This window comes from Mustela nigripes, chromosome 14 (assembly GCF_022355385.1).
Source record: "Mustela nigripes isolate SB6536 chromosome 14, MUSNIG.SB6536, whole genome shotgun sequence".
In the NCBI taxonomy this organism is placed as follows: domain Eukaryota; kingdom Metazoa; phylum Chordata; class Mammalia; order Carnivora; family Mustelidae; genus Mustela; species Mustela nigripes.
Genome location: NC_081570.1, coordinates 97709583 through 97719171, shown reverse-complemented (window position 1 = coordinate 97719171; position 9589 = coordinate 97709583).

Below are 9589 nucleotides of genomic sequence, written 5' to 3'. Positions count from 1 at the left end.
GATATGTTTGAGAGTATTAAAGAGTTTAGACAAGTAGGGGGAAGTTCAGCATGAAATAATGATAGATTCATAGAAATTAAGCATAATGACAGGGCAATAATTATATCCAGTATTTTTAAAAAGTACAATAAAACTAATAGCTCTGCTATGAATAGGGTTTATGTGCTCTTCATGTAATCATCAAATATCAATATAAATGTTGATCAAATTGATGCTATAATATATTAAGAGAAGAAAGGGACTTGTGAGAGACGACTTTTTTGGGTTTAAGCTGCTAAATTTGGAGGTAATTTGTAGTTCTTGCTATAAAAATGAAAAGGTGGGAAATCACTAGATAATGCCTAAAACAGAAAAATCAGGAAGCAGCTGTATAAGCTTGTTATTTAGAGATGTGAGAGTGAGTACCAAAAAAAAAAAAAAAAAGGAGCTTACGAAAGTTGGGGCCAGAGGATCCTTTCCAAGAAGGCTCACTCACAAAGCTGACCCAGTGTCGTGGACTGGAGGCAGGAGGCATCCCTTCCTCACCACAGGACCTCTCCACAAGACTGTTTGTGCTTCCTTACAACATGGTAGCCAACGTTCCCCAGAGTGGGCAGTATAGGAAAGAACACGGCAGAAGCCACAGTATCTTTTATGACCTAGCTGCGAAAGTCACGCTCCATCCTTCCACATATATCCTCTTGGCTACACAGTCAGCCCTATTCACTGAGGAAGGTGACCACATAAAGACATGACTCCCCGGGAGGCAAGGATCACTGGATGCTGCCACACAAGCATTCAAAAAGTAGAAACTTGCTGATAAAGTGAACCTCAACCTTCCCGTGCTTCTAAGCACATCGTTGTTAGGCCAGGTGCATAGCAGAGAAAGCCGGTTCCAACAAGCTAGCCAACCAGAGACCAAGATCATGTGTCTAGTCATCCAGCTCTCTGAAGATCTCTGAAGGTCTGATTTACCCAAGGATAAGACTAGGAAATCTAGCAGAATAATGGGAATGCCTGTCTTTTGCGTCTATGAATGCTACTTTTTTGCCTGTGAGCATTTGGTAAATGTTGAGCTGCAGGGAGCTCAATGTTATGCTAACTGACAAATATGTGTAGTTTAGCTCCACCTTCTTACCAACTGAGGGCAGGTCCACATTCTCTCTTTAATAGGCTGAGTTGGAGATGGGCTGTCATTCACGTGTGAAAGTTCAGGAGACTGGCTAGGACACAGGCATGGCTGAAGGAGAGCATCTGGCATGGGATACCTATCCTAGCTGCAGAGAACCTTGGCACGTAGAGCATTCCCACTTGAGATCCACACCCCCTCCTCCTTGCCCAAGAGCAGAAAACTATCCATTCTGTCTTTTCAAGTTCTATCAACCCTCCAAAGTCCAGCTCAAAAGCTCCCTGTGCATCAAGCCTTCCTCACTCCCTCCATACCTGCTCAAGTTTGCCTCAGTTGCATCCAGACCAGTGTCCCAGCCTCCCAGCCCCTTTCCTGCTCCTCGGGTCAACCTTCCTGACCCATGCCTCCTGACATGGAGGAAATTAACCAAGACTGAGGAGGAAAGGTGGGTACAGAGCATGGGAGCAGGGTGTATGGAGGTGTAAGTGCTGACCCCAGCAAACTCCACCATCTTATTCAGATGAAAGATTCCCCCCATCCAAGTACCACTGGGTCAGCTTGTTTTGTTTTAAGATTTTATTTATTTATTTGAGAGAGACAGAGATAATGACAGAGAGCACAAGAGGGCAGGAGGAGGAAAAGCAGGCTCTCCAACTGAGCAGGGAACTCAATGCCAAGCTTGATCCCCAGACCCTGGGATCATGACTTGAGCCTAAGGCAGACGCTTAACCAACTGAACCACCCAGGTGCCGCGACTGGGTCAGCTTGTACCTTCCCGAGCCTCAGGTCCCTTCAGGAGAAGCTCTTGTCATTTCTGCCTCTACAACGTTTACCTTTAGAAAAGAATGATTCTGAGAGCACAAAGATGCCCACAAAGGATATCCACAATTTTTGGTTGTTGAGGCATATTTTTTCCCCTGAAGAAAAGACTATAGTTTTCATCACATCCTCAAGACTCAGAGAAGTTAAAAATCCTTGTCAGAGGACACAAATCAAGGCCTGCAGGCCAGATGTGGCCTTCTGAGGTTATTGGTTTGGATGGCACAGTATTTTGGGGGCTTTTGGCAACGTTTAAAGGTCAGAGGATTTTACACAAAAATACTGATTTCTAGTTGCTGGTGTGTGTGTGTGTGTGTGTGTGTGTGTGTGTGTGTGTGTGTGTGTTTAAATTATTATTAGAAAATGAGGCAACCTTGAGCCCATACTCCCTGGTGGCAAGGCAGCAAGACCAGGTCAGCAGCTGCCCTTCAGATGGGGCCAGATGGTCCCCAACGGACCAATTTCTTTTTGAGGAGTCTGGCTTCTTGACTGATTTAGGTCCTTTTGTGTAAGATTTTCAAAAACATGTACTGTAACTCCCCCAGCTGCTCACCCTCCCACTGGGAACAGTTTCTGTACCGTGGAAGGAACCAACCTGGGCGTGGTCGCACGCCCCACCTGGCTCCGCCCCCATTCTTGATTGGCGGGCGGGCTGCCGGAAACAGGGCAGGCACCGCCCCTCCAGCTCGGAGCCACCTGCCCACAGCAGCTGTGCGACCGGAGGCAAGTCGGTAAACCTCTCTTCTTTTTTTTTTTTTTTTTTTTTTTAAGATTTTATTTATTTATTTCACAGAGAGAGATCACAAGTAGATCACAAGTAGACAGAGAGGCAGAGAGGCAGGCAGAGAGAGAGAGAGAGAGAGAGAGAGAGAGAGAGAGAAGCAGGCTCCCTGCTGAGCAGAGAACCCGATGTGGGACTCGATCCCAGGACCCCGAGATCATGACCTGAGCCGAAGGCAGCGGCTTAACCCACTGAGCCACCCAAGTTCACCTCTCTTCTGCCTCAGTTTCCTGTCTGTAGAAAGAGGATGATAGATTAGTGTCAGCCTTATCAAGATGTCATGAAGAAGAAATGTAATAAACCAGGTTTTTAAAAGATTTCTTTATTTATTTGACACAGAGAGAGAGTGAGAGAGCACAAGCAGGGCGAGAAGCAGGCAGGCAGAGGAAGAGGGAGAAGCATGCTCCCTGCTGAGCAAGGAGCCCCATGTGGGACTCATGACCTGAGCTGAAGGCAGCCGCTTAACCAGCTGAGCCACCCAGGTGCCTCGATCAACCAGTTTTTAATGCTTACCTAGCCTGATATCCAGAACATGGTAGGAACTCAGTAACTGTAACCTATTATAATTTCTGATCTCAGTGTATTACAAGTTAAACCAAACTGGGTTGAAAGAAACCTCCCAGTCTTCCATGTTATGTACCTCTTTATTCTCACAAGACCACCACGCTCAGAACACTTTTGACAACAGATGGTGGGGAGGGGGGCATTTCCCCACCAAGCAATTGTCTGCGATACCAGCTGGCTGGCCTCCAATTTAACTCAGTTCTGACACCATCTACCTGGAGATGGCATCAGACCCCACAGGTTAAGGGCTCAGTCCCACAGGATGACCCTCACCTCGCTTCAGATGCCAGGTTGTCCCCAGTGCTTCTGACAAAGCAGCTACAAATCAGAAGCTTCCATGCCTGCCTCCTCCGGTTTAATTTGCTAGAGTGCTTACAGAACTCAAGGAAGCTGTTACGGTTTACAGGTGTAATATAAAAGGATATGATAAGGATACCGATTAACATCTAAATGGAGGAGTTGTAAGGTGAGGTCTGAGGGGATAGCACAGGAGCTTCGGTCCCCCATGGACGTGGGGTGCTTCACCCTCTTGGTAATGTGAATGTGTTCACCAATCTGGAAGCTCTCTGACAGAAAACCACACACTACTGGCATTTTGTGAAGGCTTCATTACATAGACATGATCAATTATTAACTCCATTTCTTGCCCCCTCCCCTTTCTGGAAAATGGGCAGTGGGGCTGAAAACTCCAACCTTCTACTCAACTTAGTCTTTCTGGGGAACAGCCCCCATCCAGGAGCCATCCGGGAGGCTACCGAGAGTTACCTCGTTAGAACAAAAGATGCCTCTAGTGTTCTTATCACTTAGGAATTTATGAGGGTTCAGAAGCCCTGTGTCAAGAAGTGGGGGAAAGACCAATATTTGGATTTTTCTATTTTCTCACTCACACCAAAACAAGGAAACCAAAAACAAATAGAGAAACACAGATTTTCTCTGGTTGGAGCTCTTCCCTTCCTCCCTTCTCTGGCCTCTGAGGTGGCTCCAGAAAGTCCCCAAGGGTCCACCCAAAGGAGTCAACCAGACAGAGTTTAAAACCACTACCATAGCTTTCCATTAACCCAGTGTTGGAGCCAGACACCTGAGAGTCATCCTTCATTCCTCTCTGTCCCCTCATCCATACTTAGCAACCCCAAGTCCTGTGAGAAATCTCCTAGATTTCTCTCCATCTCTCCCCTTTTCTCAACCGCACTGCTATTGCCCCTACCTTCATGATTTTTTTTGTTCATCCGTAAATTCAATAATTCACTCATTTAGCCAATATTTATTGATATTTAGTATGTGCTAGGCTCTGAGAAGATACTTCAGGGACAGCGGCGAGCAATACTGCTCTCAAGGAATTTCCCTGCCCTCAAAGAACTCCATTCTACTGAAGGAGACAGAAAATAGATAAGCAAAGGATACAGTGTACTGGAAAAATAGTGTAGTGGAAAAAAAATAATCATAGTGGAGGTTGGGGGGACTATTTTAAGTAAAATGACTCACAAGTCTTCATGGAAAAGAAAATTTTAAACAAAGGCTAAAGGAGATAAGTGAGGGAACCATGTGAATGACTGGAGGAAGACCATTCCAGAGAAAAGAAATAGAAGGTGCAAAGGTCCTGAGGTCAGTGCTAGGCATATTCAAGGAGCAGCCAGCAGGTCAGTGTGGCTGGACCAGTAAAGACTGAGTGGGAGAGGAGGTCTCCGAAATAAGGGATCAGCCTGCAAGGGCATGGTTGGAAGGTCACTGCAATGGCTTTGGTCTTTCCTCTGAGTGCAGTGGGTAGCCTTACCTGAGACTTCCCCGTTTTTCACCTGTGCTACTGCAGTAGCCTCCTAGCTGGACTCCCTGACTCCAGCCTTCACCCTGCCTTCCCCTGCCTGGGTCAGCTTTCTACAACACATCATTCCCATTCGTAACACCTTTACCAGGTCTCCTCTGTTGCCAGAAAATGTCAGTTCTCCTTGGTGAGGCTTTAAAAATTGGGTGATTTGAGCTTAGACTCACCTGTCTTATCTCGCTGCAGTCATTATGTAAGGAGCACCCCCTGCCTTCAGTAATATGGAACAGATTCTCATTCCCTCTGTGGGCCACTGCCTCTGACCCTCTGTTCCAGCTGTTCTCTCTGCATGCCGGATTTATCCCCTTTGCTATCCTCTCCTCTGACTGCTTCAGAGCTTCTCCGAGGACCTTGGAGGGGGAGGAGAACATCCGTGCTCCCCAGGAAGTACCACCTTGCGTTCAGTCTCCACTCCTGCGCTTTCCCCCACTGCCTCCTCATTGCCCACTCATTCATCCTGCTGCCCTAGAGAGTACTCTGAAGGCTGGACATGTCCTTTTCATCTCTGTACCTCTAGCAGTTGGCATAATACTTTGCACACAGTAGCAGCTCATTGAAATTTTAGCTTAAAAAGAAATGATTCTGTTTCCTATGTTCTTCAAACCTATTAAGCTAGAATTCCTCTTTCCTCTGCTCTTAAGCACCTCCTCGCGTTTGATTTTGCACGAGCAAAAAAATCACTGCGTGACCTTTATCAGTTACGTGTGTACATGTGTTATAACCCCTCATGCGTTCATAATCCATGTTCCAGTGTCATTGGAATTTTTTGTCTCCACATTTAGAACGATGCCTCTCATGGGGGATTCTACTCAAATTAAGAAGGTGTGGGCTTTGGGATGAGACTTTTGCATCTTAGCTTCCTGGCTTGTGCGTTAGGGTTTTTTCCTCCTTTTTTGGACAGTGGGAGGGGGTGGTGGAGATGGTGATGCCTTGCCTGTGTCGCAGTAGTGTTGAAGGACATGAATGAGCTGCTGCATGGGGGGTTGTCATTGATGAAGGTCTTCGCAAAGACAGTTGTTCTCATTAGAGGCACGAGATAGTATTTCTCAAACCGTTAGTCCAGTCCTCTTTAAAGGAAATAATTTCTCATAGGATTCCCGAAAACACGTATGCAAAAACAGTGACTCAAAATAAATTTTTATTTTTATAAATGGAGTAAAAACTTTGGTAAAGCTTATCAAGTCGAGAAGTGAAGCAATTCTTGGAGAACGTGCAGAAGCTAAGACTGTCTTGTTTACTAAGTTGACTTGGGGCTGAGCCAAAGGCAGAGGCCACTTCCACCGCCAGCCGGCCAGCAGCGTGGTTTCCTTCCAGGGGACATTCTTTGTGGTGGTCTGCAGAGACAGAGCCTTTTGTTCTTCCCATGGGGTTGGACAAAGGAGAGGGAGCCAAAAGTCCAGCGGTTTGCCCCCGCCTCTCCAGCCCAGCGTGGGTCAGTCCGTGGGTGTAAGCAACCTCCCACCAGACCCTGCGGCCAGCAGGGCCTTGCACAAGCCTGAGGGTGAAATGCACTGTGGGCAGAGGCAGAAAGAAGTTCAGGGAAAACGATGTAACTGAGGAATTTTGCGTCTCCAGCATATGGAAACATCGCCAAGGCAAGAGGAGGTCTTCCAAGCAGAGAAGAACCACAGCCATTAAACATCAAGAACGACCCCTGTGGCCTCTCCTTTCCGCCACAGACTCTGCAGGGGCTGAGGATCCCTTGGGTGCCCTGAACAGCTGCTGTCTAAATGCCATTTCAACCCCACACTGTCCAGAACACCCTCTTCACTTCCCCTCTCCCTTAGCAGGAGCCTGTTTCCGGCAGTCACCTGGCCACAGACCCAGAGAGGAAACATCTGGATATTTCCCAATTTGCATTTCAAAGAGATCTCCAGAGCTCCCTCCCCACCAACAGCATATGGTAGCGCCCCCCCCCCCCACTTAGACAGGCGGGGGGCCTCCATAGTAAACACACCCACCACTCACCATCCCCCCTCCCCCACACCAAAACAAGTCTAAATGATCAGGACAGCTATGGGCAGACTTGTACTGTGAATGCACATGAATATCCTTTACAGTGGAGGTGAACCTGCAGAGGGCAGGGGGCAGCAGACTTTGGAGGCTCCGTTTTCTCACCAGAGACCCTTCGTAGAGGATGTCAAGCTTGGAATGCCATTCTCCTCTTCCGGAGAGACTTTGGAAGGAATACAGACAGACCGTCGACGAAGCCTGACACTCTAAAATGTTCATGCACACAGTGCCCTTGTCCCACAGCAAGGAGCGGGAAGCAACTCCTGGCAGCTCCCCTCATCGGGGCTGTCAGATCCCCTGGGGCAGTGCCAGTGGGGGCCGGAAGGAGGGGCCAGCCTCTTCCAGGGAGGAGTTTTGGTCTTGAGGCGAAAGCAGCTCACTTCTAATTGAGGGCAGTGGAGCGCAATCAGAACGGGAAAAGAAACTCATCAAGTAACTGGAACTGAAATAAAAATTGGGGGGAAGGAAAAGAAAAGGAAAGAAATGAAAAAAAAAAAAAAGAAAGAAAAGAAACCCACAGAGCACAAGGACCACGCCGGGCTCCCTTGTCCTGTTATTTCTTCTGCGCCCTCCGCCAGCCTCCTTCCTCCCTTCCCCACAGTACGCTGGAACCTTTTCCCAGAGAGAATTTCGTGATGTGTGCCAAAGGTCTTACTAAGCCTGACTTCTACGAATCTACCCCAGGAAAAACAGTCTGTTTCATTTTGTCTTAAATCTGTTGAGTGTTCTCTTTGAAGTGTTATTCCTGATAAATACAAATGACTCAACATAAGGGACTGAACAAATGATGGTATTTGGGGGCCACTGGAATACCATGAAATCTCGGGGGGGAAAAAAGTAGGGAGAAAAGTTCATGCTATGTTGAGAATTTTTTAAAAGCGATTTCCAAAACATTATTTCAGTATATCTCCAATTACTTCTAAAGGTGGGGGCGGGAGTGGGAGACGGGTATCCGGATGATTTTTTTTTCTTTGTACTTTTTAAATTTTCCACAATTAGCATGCAATGTTTTTCAGTTAGCAGACAAAAACAGTAAATTGTCCACCTTCCTAAAGGACAGCCATATACTTTATCCAATACTCATTGAATGAACTTCTTATCACTTTGCTTCTGGAGAAAACCAGAGGTGGAAGAGATAGATGAACGTAGGACAGGTCATTGATGGATAAAGAATCATTGGCAGGGCCAGCTAAATAACTTGCAGGATCTGGTGCAAAATGAAAGCAAGAACCTCCTTCTTCAAAAAGTAAGGTTTTCCTGGCAGCGCCTGGGTGGCTTGTCTGCCTTCAGCTCAGGTCCTGATCCTGGGGTCCCGGAATCGAGCCCCTACCTTGGACTCCCTGCTCAATGGGGAATCTGTTTCTCCCTCTCCCTCAGCCTGCCACTCTTCCTGCTCGTGCTCAATCTCTCTCTCTCTCCCTCAAATAAATAAATTCTATAAAGAAAATTAAGATTTTTGAGACAGCAATAGCAGAGCATTATTATACCAAGGGTGGGGCCCTCTAAGGGGCAGCCCTGTGTGGCTGTTGGGATCACGTGTCCAGGATGCCTGCCCCGGTCTTTGGTCTGGAGCAGGGCAGCCTGGCGCAGCAGGTGAGGGCTTGCAGACCCGCACCGTTCCGGGAGGAGCTGGCAGGAGGTCACACTGCTTCCTCACCTGTTGCTGAACAGATTTTCATTTTCCTGAGTCCACTTTCCCAGCAATCAACCTCTGGAACAGTGGCATACTTTATCATATATATGCAAATCAGAAGCCAGCCAAGATTATTTAAACCCTGGATCATAACCTCCTTTTTTTCCCTTAAGGTGACTGCTTATTTATTCTATTTTAAGGATACCGGAAGGATGCCAACCCATTTTCTACCCTGAAATTAATGACAGTGCCTCCTGAGAACAGAAGTGGTGGAGTTTTTTTTTTTTTGAAAAGCAATTTCTGCTTACTTTCTCTCCAGACTCATCAAGAACTCTGATTTGCAGAATATTATGGTCCTTCCCTGGTCTAAGAGCCCCTCCTTTCTTTTTGCCAGTCCCTACTTTTGGGGAGCAGAGAGGAAATTCATTAACAAATTCACTACAAAGCATTATTCATTCTGCATGTCTCACTCAGAGGTTTTTAATATCAGGAGTTAGAGCAAATCACCCGTGAATTGTGATCACATGAAACTAACAAGGCTCACAGAGCAGCAACCCAGCTAATGACCAAGCGAGGGCAAGGTTGGCAGAAGCATGTTGATTCCCCTTGTCTGAGGGGGAGCAAACTCATTAACTAAACCTTGTATTAAATTATGTGCAATGCAAATCTCTCCCTTTGCAGCCAGTCACAGAGGCCGCCTGCTGCAGAAATGCAAACAAATCAGATTCAAACCACAGCCAGACACCTGCCTGAGCCAGAGCTTTTGAAAAATGGATGCAGAGTTGCTTAGGCAGAAATTCACACATTATATTTCTTCTTCCTCTAACGTCTCCAGGAGACTTCATCTGAGGT